Raw genomic sequence first — 15,483 nt, 5'->3', positions numbered from 1 at the left:
CCTCAAGGTTGTGCGTGTTGTGGCTTCACAAATGCTTTGCTCCATACCTCAGTTGTAACGAGTGGTTATTTCAGTCAAAGTTGCTCTTCTATCAGCTTGAATCAGTCGGCCCATTCTCCTCTGACCTCTAGCATCAACAAGGCATTTTCGCCCACAGGACTGCCGCATACTGGTTGTTTTTCCCTTTTCACACCATTCTTTGTAAACCCTAGAAATGGTTGTGCGTGAAAATCCCAGTAACTGAGCAGATTGTGAAATACTCAGACCGGCCCGTCTGGCACCAACCACCATGCCACGCTCAAAATTGCTTAAATCACCTTTCTTTCCCATTCTGACATTCAGTTTGGAGTTCAGGAGATTGTCTTGACCAGGACCACAACCCTAAATGCATTGAAGCAACTGCCATGTGATTGGTTGATTAGATAATTGCATTAATGAGAAATTGAACAGGTGTTCCTAATAATCCTTTAGGTGAGTGTATATCCATGTGTTTCTGTACAATTGTTATACTTGGGGAAAAGGAAAAGGGATTGTGACTTTCTTGATGCACTGACCAAATATATGCAGCTGTTACTTGAGAGCCAGGCCGAGGAGAGAGAGATGAGGAGGCAAGAGTTGGCATTCCTGCAGTCGGAAGCTGAGGAAAGCAGACGGCAGCAGATGGACTTTCAGGCCGGGTTTCTGTCTGATCTTGGACAGTTTGTCCAGTCGTTCAAGAAGTAGCCACAACGACCAGCCGCTTGAATTTACACTCTGTTTGCACTAACAAATTTGTATTTTAAATAGTGTACGTGTTGCCAAGTTCTTGGACAGTTTGTCCAGTCACTGAAAAATATTTTTTTATTTTATATTGTTCTTTTCACCTTTTTGTATTTTATTGTTCTAGTAATTTATTTGTCTTTGCACAATTTGTGTGAAATCAATTGTGTGAGTAAATTTTTTGTAAAATGTCACTTTCTTGAATATATTTCTACAATATGTAGTACAACATGTAAAAAGACACATACTGCTTGTTACCACATTCTAATTATATTCATAATGCAGGAAATAGTGACTTTCAATTTCTCCATTTAAACCCCAATACGCTCAGCATTTAAACCAGGTGAAAGTGCACGTTAAAATAAGCAAAGTGTTGGTAATGTGTTTAACTGTTGAGAATTATTTGTTAGAAGACTATTTAAAAGAAGAGTTAATAAGTTAAATTGAATAAGTTAACATTAATACTGACAGTTAATACACATCACTAAGATTAACAGCTCATGTGTCAGATACATATGTGGTTAAAAACAGACTGTGTCATTATGATTTGTGAATTGCATTGAAACGGACTTCATTACCCAAGATGCATTGAGCAATGGTGAAAGTCACGTGTAGGTTTGTTGATGTTTGGGAGATTTGGCAAGGAGCCATCTTGTTAATGATTTTGCTGAGCAAGCACAAGCTGTATTTACTCTTGTTTTTTTCTTTCATTAAACGTCTATATCGAAGCAACGTCTCGCTTCGTTATTCTTAGTTGCTAAGACGATACATGTACAACATTAACAACCTGATAAGTCACTTATGACGTTTTATATTTATGACAAAGCCATGTAAAAAGAAAAATGCTAAAAATACAACTTGGCTTTAGCTTCATTATATACAAATATGTGTAATATGTATGTATTTGAACATATTTCTATAATATAAACTGTCAGTCTACAATTCTGAGTCTACAGAGTCTGATACCTTGGTTATGTGTGTTGTCACAAGGACACATGAGCGGCAATCATTTTAAAATCATATAATTTATGCTCTCTCTGCCCAAATGGGGGGTGACCGTTTTTTTTATTAAAATAAAGTGGTACACTTTAAACAATGTACAACAGGTGTATACAGCATAGAAAATGCAGCCTCTAAAGGTTATTTTTCCCATTTAAAAAAAATAAAAAAATAAAACATTTTCATCTCTATAACTTGCTATGGAAGTTTACTACATTGTAGTCAAAAACTTCATTAGATCTGTACGTGCGTCGAGACCCTCAGCTTCTACAGTTGATGACAGAGCTCTGTCAGGCTGGTTTAAAGTACTCGCGTAACCCATTCTTCTCTGAACTCGTCACCATTCATTTCGCAGAGGTTATGCAGAACACAACATGCTATCACCAGGGACTTGACCTTGTGTGTACTGCAGTCATTTTGTTTTAGCAATGCACTCCATCTGCCCTTCAATCTGCCAAAAGCATTCTCAACCACCACTCTGGCTCTGCTTGTTTTCTGATTGTACACAAGTTGTTGGGGTGTCAGTCATCCGTTGTCAGTGAAAGGTTTCATCAGCCAGCTCTTCAAAGGATAGGCTGCATCACTAAGGACATAGTACCCCACATCATGTCCACAAAGTTTCTGTGTTACATCTGGTAGTAACAAACCCCTGTCCACTAGGTCCCACAAGCCTGACAAACGCAGCACTCTTACCCCTTTTCCACCAAGGCAGTGCTGGTGCTAGTTTGAAGCCAGAGACTAGTTTCAAATCGGTTCTTTGTGTTTCCACACCCAAAGCACCAACTCCGAGCCAGGAAAAGTGGTTCTTAAGTAGCACCAAAACATTGCTGGGCTAGAAGTAAGAACCGATTACGTCAGGCGCTGGGGGCGGGGTCAACAAGACGAACACAAACTTGAGATCCACCATTTTAGAAATAGCAGCTAATGGAGCTATAGTTGCTGCTCGTTTGTAATCTCCATCTATACAAATTGCGGCGAACTGCATGAATGTGTTGGATTCGCTGTGTTTTGATGCCGATGTAAGATTGTAAAGCCATGCGAATCAATAGTAACGCTACGTTTGAGGCTTGTTCGCAGCGGTGCTGTGCAGACAGATCGCCGTATGACAAAGAGTCCAGCAAGAGATATGACTCCTTATGCTTTTGATTCCCTCATGCGTTTTTTTTTATATCATACGTGGATCGGTCTGCCCAGCACCGATGCATCTCGAACAAGCCTGGTGAGTTTGTGTTTCCTGCTGCCTCGCTAGCGTTGCTGAGAAAGATGAGGCGTATATGGTGACGTAAGACCTGGCTCTGTTGTGGCTCTCATGTGGAAAAGCAAACGGTTCTTAGAAGGCTCCTCAGTCGAACCAACTATGAACTGGGACTAGCACTGGCTCTGAACTAGCACCCGGCTCATTCTGGTGGAAAAGGGGTATCTGGCATCATCTGGCATCATGCATGCATGGCAGTAGCAATTCCAACTCCAAATAAATGAGAGATGCTTCTGTACTCTGAGTTGGTTGCAAGTTTCCACAGTTCATTCGCAATTCTTTTTTGAATGGGTACACAATGTCGGTAGTTTGTGTCATGTCTCTCCAGTTGAGGTTGCAAGCGACGACAGAGGTCATTCCGTTGTTCTATTGTGTACCCAAACCGTTGGCGAAACACGACGCATTCGATAGTAATTGCATATCTAAAACACACAAAGGTGGCAAAAATAAGTTGATACAATCTATAATAACATTACTCACAACTCTGGTTTATTTTGATGTATTAGTTTCTTACCAGTCTTGCTCTTTCTATCCGATGGCGCGCATTCGTCTCAGCCATCTCACGGTCAATGTCCGTAATAGCTGATAACATACGTTGTCTTATTTTAAATCTAGCTTTACGAGCTTTCAGAATACGCTTTAGTATCAGTGCTAGTCTCTTTTCCACCGTTTTGTTAATTACCTCTTTAGTAAACCAGTACATAACCAACAAAAACAGTAAAAACACTAATTTGCCTAATCTTCACGGTACTTTAGACCGCAGTGGAAACGCAGACAGTAGCAGGTCTGGGGGAGAAAAAGTTCCTGGGAAAAAAGTTCCTGGGAAAAAAGTTCCTGGTACAAATTGTTCTACGTAATTTATACAGCGCACCACCTTACAGTTGTGCACCACCCTACAGTTTTCAACGCCAGGGTCTCAAATACCGTGAAACCAGAGCAGGTGCATTCACAAGAACTCTTCTGGGCAAAGGGGCCATAGAACATGTTCCCCTCCCAGAGAGAGAGTCAGGCTATTACAGTCGGAACTTTCTGGTAAACAAAAAAGATGGGGGGTTTTGTCTGATTTAGAATTTGCAGCCTGAACCGTTCTCTCAGATCAAGATGCTAATGAGCGGGATGAGTGTGTCTCATATCCAATACAAAGACTGGTTCGTCAAAAGCGATCTCAAGGACGCATATTTTCATATAGAAATTCTGCCACAACAAGTTTGTTTGTTTTTGGAGGCGAAGCTTATAAATATCAGGTTCTTCCATTCGGCCTAGCCTTGTCACCCCACACATACACGGAATGCATTAATACAGCGCTAGTTCTGTTGCGACTCCAGGTTGTGCTTCGACATCAGGATGTCATCCTTGCTCATCTTGTATCTCTGAGGTTGAGACTCAGTGACAAGAAAAACATTCTCTCTCCTGCCTGGAGGACAACGTATTTTGGGGTTGTATGGGACTTGGTCTCCATGCAGGCACAGCAGTCTCCCGTACGTGTCAAGTCTATTTAAACACCCTGAACAATATCAGGAAAGGTCAGGAATTTACTTTCCATCACTTCCAAAGAGTACTATGTCAGCTGCGACCACAGTGATACCTATGGGCCTTCTGCACATGAGACCATTTCATTTGGGTACCTAAGAGCCAGGGTGTTTCATCCATAGGCCAATCTCCAGAGGCAAATAAGGGTTAAGTACTGCAAGCTTTGTAACCTTTCTATGCAGATTAGATACCGGTTCCTCACCTTGGGTCCCACTCTAGGCGCATGTTGTCATTGCAAGATGCTAACGACAGATGCTTCCCATACGGGCTGGGATGCGGTCTTAGATTGCCGTCCAGCCCAAGGGATCTAGAGAGGTCATCTCGACTGGTACTAGGGTTGTTGCGATAACCACGATATTGACAAGCCAACCGCAGAGGAATGCAAGCAACCACAGCAACCACAATATTTTAAGAAAACTACGTTTTCTTTTTTTCATAAGGTTATGCCCTTCTTATTTTTCATTTCATGCAGGTGTATTGAATGTTAAATAAGTTAATGATATGAGACTGTTCAACATGGGGATTTGTACAGAGGCTTAGTACATTTGCACTTAACAAGCCTAAACAGACAGTGAATGAGAAAGATCGACTGAGCGTGTGCGATTACCTGTGTCTGTCTTTGAGGCCAAGTCAAATACAGCTATCCGTGAAAAGTTTGCTGTGTCAAAGGAAACCAAAATCTTTGTCTAATCATTGTTTTATTTTATTATATTTCCCATGAATGGCGTCAGCACTTGTCAATGTATTGAATCAGTGCCATTGATCTCTATTAAGTGAAGCATCAGTGGCAGCCGACACCAAGCAACTGTCACATTGGGTGAGGGATGCCATTGCCCTAGCCCAGGGGTGTCCAATCCTGCTCCTGGAGGGCCACAGTCCTGCAGAGTTTAGCTCCAACCCCAATTAAACACACCTGAAACAGATAATCAAGGTCTTACTAGGCATACTAGAGACTTCCAGCTGGTGTGTTGAGGCAAGCTGGAGCTAAACTCTGCAGAAAAGAGGCCCTCCAGGAGTAGGATTGGACACCCCTGCCCTAGCCTATAAGGCGCTCTGTCAAGTATCGCCTCTAGGAGTTAGGGCTCATTCTATCAGGTGGGTTGCATCCTCTAGGGCTTTGGCAAGAGGGCGCCCCCTTGCAGCAAGTATGTGATGGGGCGGGCTGGTCCTCTCTGCACACATTCATCAGATTTTATAGTTTGGATGTTCATGCTACATGGGCTCACACAGGCTCTCGTGTCCTTGAGTCAGCATCTCAAGTTCATGTCTGAGACCTCTTCAACATTTGTGCGCACACATTACATAACCTTGAGGGGTCCAGGCACTTAGACACTTCCCAGTGTGGCGGCATTGGTATTCTCGTTCCCCTAGCGTATGAATATACAGCATCGAAAGTAGCTTTTGAAAGGGAAGTCTCGGGTTACTTGACTGCAACCATGTTCCTTGACAAAGCAGGAACGAGATACCGTGCTTCAATGCCGCACTTTCTTTTTCAAGAAACGGCTAAAGACACACTAATAATTTTTTATGAATAAAAGCATCTGCTAAATGTACATGTGAATATAAACCCCACCTCAAATTGAATGTATATATTTTCCTTCTAATATTTCAAGCATGGCAAACAGTGAACTTGCTGTGCCTGGTACAGTAGGCTATTTTCAGTGCTTTCTTCTCCTCTTTGCATCCGTCTTCAACGTGTCTCGTCTCTAGCCTGTTTTAATGTCCTGTTTAGATACTTTATAATATTTCCACACAAATTACATTTTGGAAAATGACTGCACTGCAGTTTGTGTGCAAGTCTGGAACAGATTTGGGGGGGAAAAAAGATTGATGGCTGGTCGACCTGGTGCATCATCTTTATTTGTGTGCATGTACAGGTAAGGAGGTCTCTTGGTCTCATCAGGAAAGAGAGAGAGAGAGAGCAGCTAGGTCATGCTATAATAGACCAGACAGAGTAGACCTATAGTACATACATCCGACTCATACTTTATTTACCTTCCCTTATGACCCACTCAACCAGGAGACCAAGCAAGGCTTACCAATCTGAGTTCATCTGAGAGAAAAAGAATCAAATAGCCCTGGAGATGAAAAGAGAAGAAAGAGAGAAGATTTTACAGTAATAGATAAACTCATTCTGATAGTTTTGTATGGAAGGAGCAGTGTGTATGTTTATGAATATCCCAAGGCCGCAGTATTTGGTTGTGATAAGATAAATGAATAGAACCCCAGTGTGTGAAAAAATGTACAAGAAAATGTCAACTTTAAATGCATGGCAGGCTTGTTTATAAAGGTTGATGGTAATAGGCTTTATAGATATCAGGGTGAAAGAACACCTAATATCCCAGAATCCCATTGTTTGTTTGTTTGCTTTTCAAATTCAACTCTACTTTGTGTGGGATGTGGTCTATTAATTTAAAATCCCATCTCATGAATTGAAAGGGTGCCAATTCTTAAACTCTGAATTTGACATATTTTAGATGAACATATTATGTGCCATCATCTTATAGGTACAAGGGTGAAGTGTGTAATTTCTCAGTCAGCATCACCAACTGAAAATGCAAAAAAATGTTGTAGCCTTTAAATTCTCAAAGTGTTTTTAGTATGAGCCACGCTCAGGTTGTGAAAGCGTTTCTGATGACAGCAGTAACATCAGTAAATGAGTCACTCAATGCAGCAACAGATGAGAGGAGAGCGAGCGGTAACAGGTTAGAGTAGACCATCATATCCAGTTCATTGCAAATACTCTACAGCTATTAGCGGGAAAACGTTCGCCAATTTCGGAATTGGGTTTTCCTCAGCCTCTTTCCTCAATCTATATTGCTTTCTTGCAATCTCATCTTTTCTTGCACTCTTCATCACTTTCTCCTCTCACAGTCAGAATCCACTCTATTTTTCTTCATCTATATCTCACACACGGCTATCCACCTTCTTCACTGCAACATTCAATCTTTTGAGAATCCAAAAAAATGATATCTCTGTGGAAAACTTAAAAGCCTCATTGAGAGAACAGAGAGCTATGATGCTTTCCTCATGTTCCTGCTTTGAACTCCCTCTGGGGATTGTAGGCTGCTTGTGTTAAATGATGTGTTTGCAGGCCTACTTGGCCTCTTTTAAAGCTCATATACGCCTCTCTCTCCCTCTTTCTGTAAATGCATACAAGTACCTTTGTAACCTGTCATTTAGGGGTGTAACGGTACACATATTCCAGCTTCCAGTATGGTGCACGTGTGTATCGAACGGTACAAATGCAATCTTTAACACTTAACAGGAGGCTTGTTTTACGTGCGGAACATACTTCAATCTGTGTTCCCACACAAACATATTAAGTAGGGGAGAGCGGGGCACAACCTAACGCTTTTTGACTTTCTCAGTTTGTGTAAATCCACTTGGGGTTCAGAGTATTTATTGTTTCCCACATTAATTGCACACATGTCTAGTACAATTATGTGGTTTTGTTTCATTAATATAGTGTATACTTTTTTCTTGATTTACCCCAAAAGAATGGAAGTGAAATGTGACAACATGCCCCATAGGTGGGGTACATTGTAACATGTGGTGGGGCACAATGTAACATGACCAAATAACAGCTTAAAATGTTACCTGATATAATAAAAAAATATATACAAGAGAAACTAAAATATTTTGTCAACAAAATACAATTATTAACTTTTTAAAATAAAATAATGGTATTTTTTAATCATTAAAAATATAAGCATTTTTGTAACGCAGTGCTACAACGCACCCCACCTGCACAACTGGGATTTAAATTGCGGCTCGTGTCTTCTGCTGGTTAGATCAGCATTAAAGAACGATCTCAACTGTTAAATAAAAGCTATAAGATTAAAATAATATCGGATTTGTGTTATTTTAAATAAACACAAAAAACAGAGATGAAAACTAAACTTAAGTAAGAAATTTACTTTTGCTATGGTTAAATACATGTTCAGTGATATCTTCCAGAGATTTTTTAATTTTGGCGATATTTTTTCTCTAAATAATGTTGATATGGCAACTAGTAAATACACTAAGTTTCGTCATCCTTCCGTGTGGAAAGGGTTAAAACATGCGCGTTACAACTAACCCCGCGTTAGGTTGTGCCCCGCGCTCCCCTATTCTGTCCATTTTATCATGAAATTCAAACGATACCGTATTGACACTCTTTAATGTGACATGACAGATGATAGTATAGGTGCAGTGCGCGAGTGAATGCGATCATCTCTTCCTAATCAAAGAATAAACATGAATCAACAGCTGAGGATACATTGCAACTTACTGAAACGTATCATGTGACGTGTAATCGCTTAATCAGTGTTTCAACGGTGGAAAGACGTCAATAAAACAGCTTGTAAACAATGTCACGTAGCATTTACCTCAGAAGTCATTCAAATGTTTGTTCACTAGAGAAATGAAAACTTTCACTAAATATATACACTATATTACCCTATATATTCATTATATTCTACTTAACCTGTTAGTGTAAAGGAATCTGAACAATTGAAAATGCACAGACATACAGTAAACATTCTAATTGATATACAACTCAGTTCGGTTGACAGCTGATTTCAAAAGCACATTTGTGCCAATGATGATTTTCCAATTCACTCAAGAACAGTGTTGGGTGTAACTAGTTACTAAGTAATTAGTTGCTGTAATTTAATTACTTTTCCAATGAAAAAGTAAAGTAAGGAATTACTCTTTTTTTTTTTTTACAGTCATTTAATTACAGTTACTTCTGATGTAATTGAACTAAATACTGTGTTTAGACTGTAGAACTATTACATATAATAATAGTGGAATTAAGATAAAAATGTAAAGTCTAACTTTAAAATACATGTTTTTTTGTATCCTTTGCATCCTGTAGCATAAGTAATACTTTGGTCAATTCATAATAATAATTTATGTCGTTTTATGTTATTTATCCGAATGAATTAAAAGAGCTGTTTCATCCTTGAATCACTTAACTAGTCGAGGTTGATATAGGATTTAGAAAGTAATAAGTAATTCATTACTTTTTGTAGAGAGTAATCTATACAGTAATCTAATTACACTATTGAAGATGTAATTAGTAACTAGTAATTCATTACTTTTTTAGAGTAACTTACCCAACACATGCTCAAGAACATTTAGTACTTCTTTGAATCAATAAGTGTGCAGTTTGGCTTTGGAAGAGCTCTTATGTTGGAATGTCAGCCGAGAATTAAACTTGCCTTTTCTATTTTACTGGACAAAAAGGATTACTTTCCACATCGTACTCTTTCCACATTCAGTATCCTCTTCATTCAAGTGGTAAAAGTACAGTCAATATGACTCGAAATAGAAATGTAAGCTCATACTGCAGCATTTTTTAAACTCTCATTTCACTTTTTGGAGTCGTTTAATGAAATGAATGACATAAACTGTTCAGTGCTGTGATATGAGTATATGTGTCGTATGATGGTGTGTGTCTGAGCACTGTGCTGGTCTTTGCTGATAGTTCCACTCTGCTGCCTTCAGCTCGCACAGGCCAAAGCTGCAGCGCTGCTGTTGTGCTGAGATCCACTACAGTAGAGTTATCACAGCACTCTGAATGCCCAGGAAAAACAAATCAGTCTCCAGGTACAAATCTGTCTTCCTCACTGCGCTGTTGCTTGAAGACTTTGATCTCTTTGCGGGGATCGTTCCATCTGTTTTCATGATTTCTCATGATGTCTATGAAGTACTTGTAAAGTATCAACACATGCATTTGTTATTTTTTACAGGATTACTTTGTAATCTTCATAAATCCTTAATCTGTTATGGCAAATATGCAAATGTCAGACATTTATAATGTACTGTATGAAACAATTGCTGAATGTTCCGAAAGAAATCCGGGCACCTATATACTCAGAAATATGATTGTTTCCTAGAACTTGGTTACAGTTGCTCGCTCAGACAAGCTTAACAGAATGCCCCATAGAAATTAAAGACATTTCTATGAACAGCACAATTTTCAGAAAAAGTTCTTATAAAGTAGTCTAGTATAGTGAATTGAATTTTATTTTTAGGTTGAGTGGAATGAAGACTCTTATTTTCTGTCTCCATATTTTCTTAATATACATTAAATTACACAGTATTATAATTAAAACTAAGAAATCTGAAAATCTGAATAAAGGCAAACACTTTTCACAGTCATCTGAAAAAGAACCACTTAATTCAACCCTACCTGATTTAATGGAACTTTAAGTTATTGATATTAATTTACCATAGAGAATATGTATAGTAGATGTCCCTCTTGATGTCATAATTTACATGTTTATTTGGAAATTAGGCTCAAGATTTTATTTAAAAATGTGAAACAAGGAAACAATATTTTTTGATAATGTAACATTTTTTGGATAATGTAAAATTTAGTATAAAGCTATCTAAACACACGGAACTTACTGTACATGCTCATATAGTCCAAAATGAATGAGGAATATATCCATAACATTTGTCAAAATATTTCAAATCGACAATAAAATCTGACTGTCATTTTTTTTCTCTCTCAAATAACACTTTTGTTCTGCTTGGTCCACTTAAAGCACATTTTAGAAGCAGTCTCTATAAAAAGACAATTGGCTCTTTTAGCTGAATTACTGTTTCTGAGAAAGAGTAAAAGGTTGTCGGATTATATAGCGGATGGCAACTGTTAGATTAAGGTAATAAAGGTTGGGCATAGCGAAGAGTCAATAAAATGGGGTTAGATCTCCTAAAGCATATGCTGATTTCCATTGCTGCACGTGTCTCTGATCACATCTTTTTTGAATGCATTATTTAGCATATTAAAAATGTCTGAGCTGCTGACTGGGGGCAGATGGTCCTCTGTAGTGTTTTATTAGATGCCAGAATAGAGTCTGCACTGGGGCTGGAAATATTTAATTAGGGCCTAGCGCTCTGGCTAATGGTGCAGTGCGTCCCTGCTCCCACACTGACAGGAGATGTCAAACAATGAGTTTACAGGGAGTTACCATCTATACAGGGACATGATTGCAGGAACAGACATCAACATAACATGCACAAAGGACCTATACACTGTAGACAACATCTGCTGTAAAACACCTGAAACTGTATGTATTTGACCTGAAGCAATTAAAGTCAATAGGCCCAAAAGGAATAAAATGGTTTGTTTTGCCTTCTGAAAAGACCATCATATGTCAACATGAACTTCTTTGCTGCTCCAGACTGGTTTTGCCGCATTAGTGCATATAATGTAAACAACAAGAACGTATAGTGAATCGAAAGTTATCCAGGGCTAGGGATAATGCCGTGGTGTGTGTGTGTGTGTGTGTGTGTGTGTGTGTGTGTGTGTGTGTGTGTGTGTGTGTGTGTGTGTGTGTGTGTGTGTGTGTGTGTGTGTGTGTGTGTGTGTGTGTGTGTGTGTGTGTGTGTGTGTGTGTGTGTGTGTGTGTGTGTGTGTGTGTGTGTGTGTGTGTGTGTGTGTGTGTGTGTGTGTGTGTGTGTGTGTGTGAGGTCGTGACTCTTTAGCTCCGCCCACTGCAAGCCTCCACAAGCTCGTCTTTTTTCGGAAAGAATCGGTACAGCGTATCTGTCTATTATAAATATGATAAAATTAAAGACCTTTGCAGATTTGAGGGATACAATATACTCTATATGTACTCAAGATTAACATGAGCTAGACTGGCAGAAACTGTGTGTATATACCTTTTAAGATTTGAAAATCGTCTAATGTGTCCCAGGCCTTAGCAGGCAGTTTCCTAACGAAACTGACTTCTGAGTCAGTATAACGGTTTAATGATCTACAACAAAATAGAGAAAGCTTTGGTGATAACTAAGCAAATATTTGCGTGCGTCAATAGTAATTTCTGACTAGAAATTACATTAAAAAGTGGAAAAGGTTCATCAAAACCATTCATTTACACAAAAACTGACCACCAACTACAACTGCAAAAAGAAGTGATTTCTAAATTTACTTTGACTTGTATTTCATTGCACACATGAACAAAATATTTCATGTTTTGTCTGGTCAACTTCATGTAATTTGTAAATATGCATCCTTTCCTGTCATTCAGACCTGCAACACATTTCAAAAAAAGTTGGGACATGAGCAATTTAGGGCAAGTAATGAGGTAAAATGGTTAAATAATGATGTGATTTGAAACAGGTGATGTCAACAGGTGATTGTAATTATGATTTGGTACAAAAGCAGCATCCAAGATGGTCTAAACCTTTAGGAGCAAAGATGGGCCGAGGATCGCCAGTTTGCCAACAAATACGTGAGAAAATTATTGAAATGTTTAAAAACAATGTTCCTCAAAGAAAGATAGGAAGAGATTTGGATATATCACATTCAACAGTGCGTAACATAATTAAAAGATTCAAGGAATCTGGAGGAATTTCAGTGCGTAAAGGACAAGGGCGCAAGCCTAAGCTGAACAACCGTGATCTCCGATCCCTCAGGCGGCACTGCATCAAGAATCGTCATTCATCTATAAGCGATATCACCACATGGGCTCAGGACTACTTTGGCAAACCTTTGTCAAGTACCACAATACGTAGTTACATCCACAAATGCCAGTTAAAACTGTACTGTGCCAAAAGGAAGCTCTATGTTAACAGTGTCCAGAAGCGCCGTCGACTTCTCTGGGCTCGGAGGCATCTGGGATGGACCATCACACAGTGGAAACATGTACTGTGGTCAGATGAATCAGTATTTCAGGTATTTTTGGGGAGGAATGGACGCTGTGTGCTCCGGACCAAAGAAGAAAAGGATCATCCAGACTGTTACCAGCAACAAGTCCAAAAGCCAGGGTCTGTCATGGTATGGGGTTGTGTCAGTGCCCTTGGCAAAGGTAACTTGCACTTCTGTGAAGGCACCATTAATGCTGAAAAGTACATAGAGATTTTGGAGCATAATATGCTGCCTTCAAGAAGACATCTTTTCCAGGGACGTCCATGCATATTTCAACAAGACAATGCAAAACCACATTCTGCACACATTACAAAGTCCTGGCTGTGGAGGAAGAGGGTACGGGTACTTGACTGGCCTGCCTGCAGTCCCGACCTGTCTCCAATAGAGAATGTGTGGCGCATTTTGAAGCGCAAAATGCGACAACGAAGACCCCGTACTGTTGCCCACCTTAAGACTTGTTTGCAGGAAGAATGGGACAAAATTAAACCTGAAACACTTCATCACTTGGTGTCTTCAGTCCCTAAACGTCTTTTAAGTGCTGTGAAAAGGAATGGCAACATTACAAAGTGGTAAATGCTTTACTGTCCCAACTTTTTTTTAAATGTGTTGCAGGTCTGAATGACAGGAAAGGATGCATATTTACAAATGACATGAAGTTGACCAGACAAAACATGAAATATTTTGTGTTCATATTGTCTGCAAAGAAATACAAGTCAAAGTAAATTTAGAAATCACTTCTTTTTTTTTTTGCGTTTTCCATACTGTCCCAACTTTTTCTGATTTAGGCTTGTAGACAGAATCAAAACCTGACACATTCATTTACAAACGACACTGGCTGCTTTTCCTTTTTTTATTCACAATGTAAGACTGTTAAAATGGAAGTCTGTTCTTGCAAGCAGACTTCCATCGGGTCCGTTTCCTGGTACAAGCTGTCTACGATGCCCTGCCAAGCCTAGCGAACCTCCATGTCTGGGGGAAGAGCGAGACACCTTCCTGCCTTCTTTGCTCTGGAAGAGGCTCTTTAGAACATCTCCTCAGCAGCTGCCCAAAGGCTCTGGCTGATGGTCGCTATCGTTGGCGCCATGACCAGGTGCTTAAGGCAATTGCTGAGAGCTTAGCCTCAGCTATCAGCACCAGCAAACACCATCATGCATCAAAGAAGGCAGTCCCCTTCATCAAAGCTGGAGAGAAACCCCGGGGACGACCACAATTAACAACAGGTCTTCTCCACAAAGCCTCGGACTGGCAGTTGCAGGTCGACCTGGGAAAACAGCTAAGGTTCCCTCAGCACATTGCAACAACAAATCTCCGCCCAGACATGGTAGTTATCTCTGAGGTTTCAAAACATCTGATCCTGCTGGAACTTACAGTGCCCTGGGAAGAGCATATTGAGGAAGCAAATGAGAGGAAATGCGCTAAGTACCAGGAACTGGTGGAGGGGTGCAGGGAGAGAGGCTGGCTGTAGAGGCTTTGCAGGACGTTCACTGTGCAAAGTCCTCTGTCATTTGGGCATTACAGGGGCGGCCAAGAAGAGGGCCATTCAATCCGCGAGCGAAGCTGCAGAGAAGGACACAAGGTAGCTTTGGATTAAGAGGGCTGATCCGTGGACTGCTACTGGGACGCAAGTCGGGGCTTGATCATCCCCGGTTGGGACGCCTGGGCGAGGGTGTATGATGTTGCGAGACCCGAAACACCCAATGTTCCCAGGACACATCAATGAGGATGCGTCCCAGAGCATCCATAAGATGTTTCTTGCATAGTTAAACAGCTAGCATGCCAGAATGTCTGAATTGATCCCAGAGAAGACAAAGGACATTTTCTGGAAATGAACATCGGAAATGTCATCTGTCAACTCCCATCCGAGACGACGTCACACTGAGTGAATCATTTGAGAATGGCTTCAATTTACATGCTTTTCCTTTCACCTGAATCTTCCCCCATTCTTCCTCTAGGATTCACAAAATCTATATGGTTTAATGTCCATTCTCACTATACAGTATTATACGTGTTTGATATCGTTTGAAATGTCTCAGTGCGACTGGTACAAAGATCTCATCACCACAGAAGTAAACAAGAAGATAATAAAGGTTTTAAGAGTCAGAGAAATTTGGCTTATTGCGGTGGGTGTGGCTGCGGACAAATAGCCCACCTCACACAGTCAATACAGGTCATATGGGATAGTGATTAAATGTAAATTCCCATTGTTAACACGTGTTTCCATTTGAACAAGATTTCTGTCTTGGTCTGAGCATATAAGGAGGTGTGACAAAAGGTTCAGGGCGCGATACTGTAA

This window comes from Gobio gobio (assembly GCF_949357685.1).
Source record: "Gobio gobio genome assembly, chromosome: 13".
NCBI lineage: Eukaryota > Metazoa > Chordata > Actinopteri > Cypriniformes > Gobionidae > Gobio > Gobio gobio.
Note: the sequence above shows the minus strand (reverse complement) of the source record.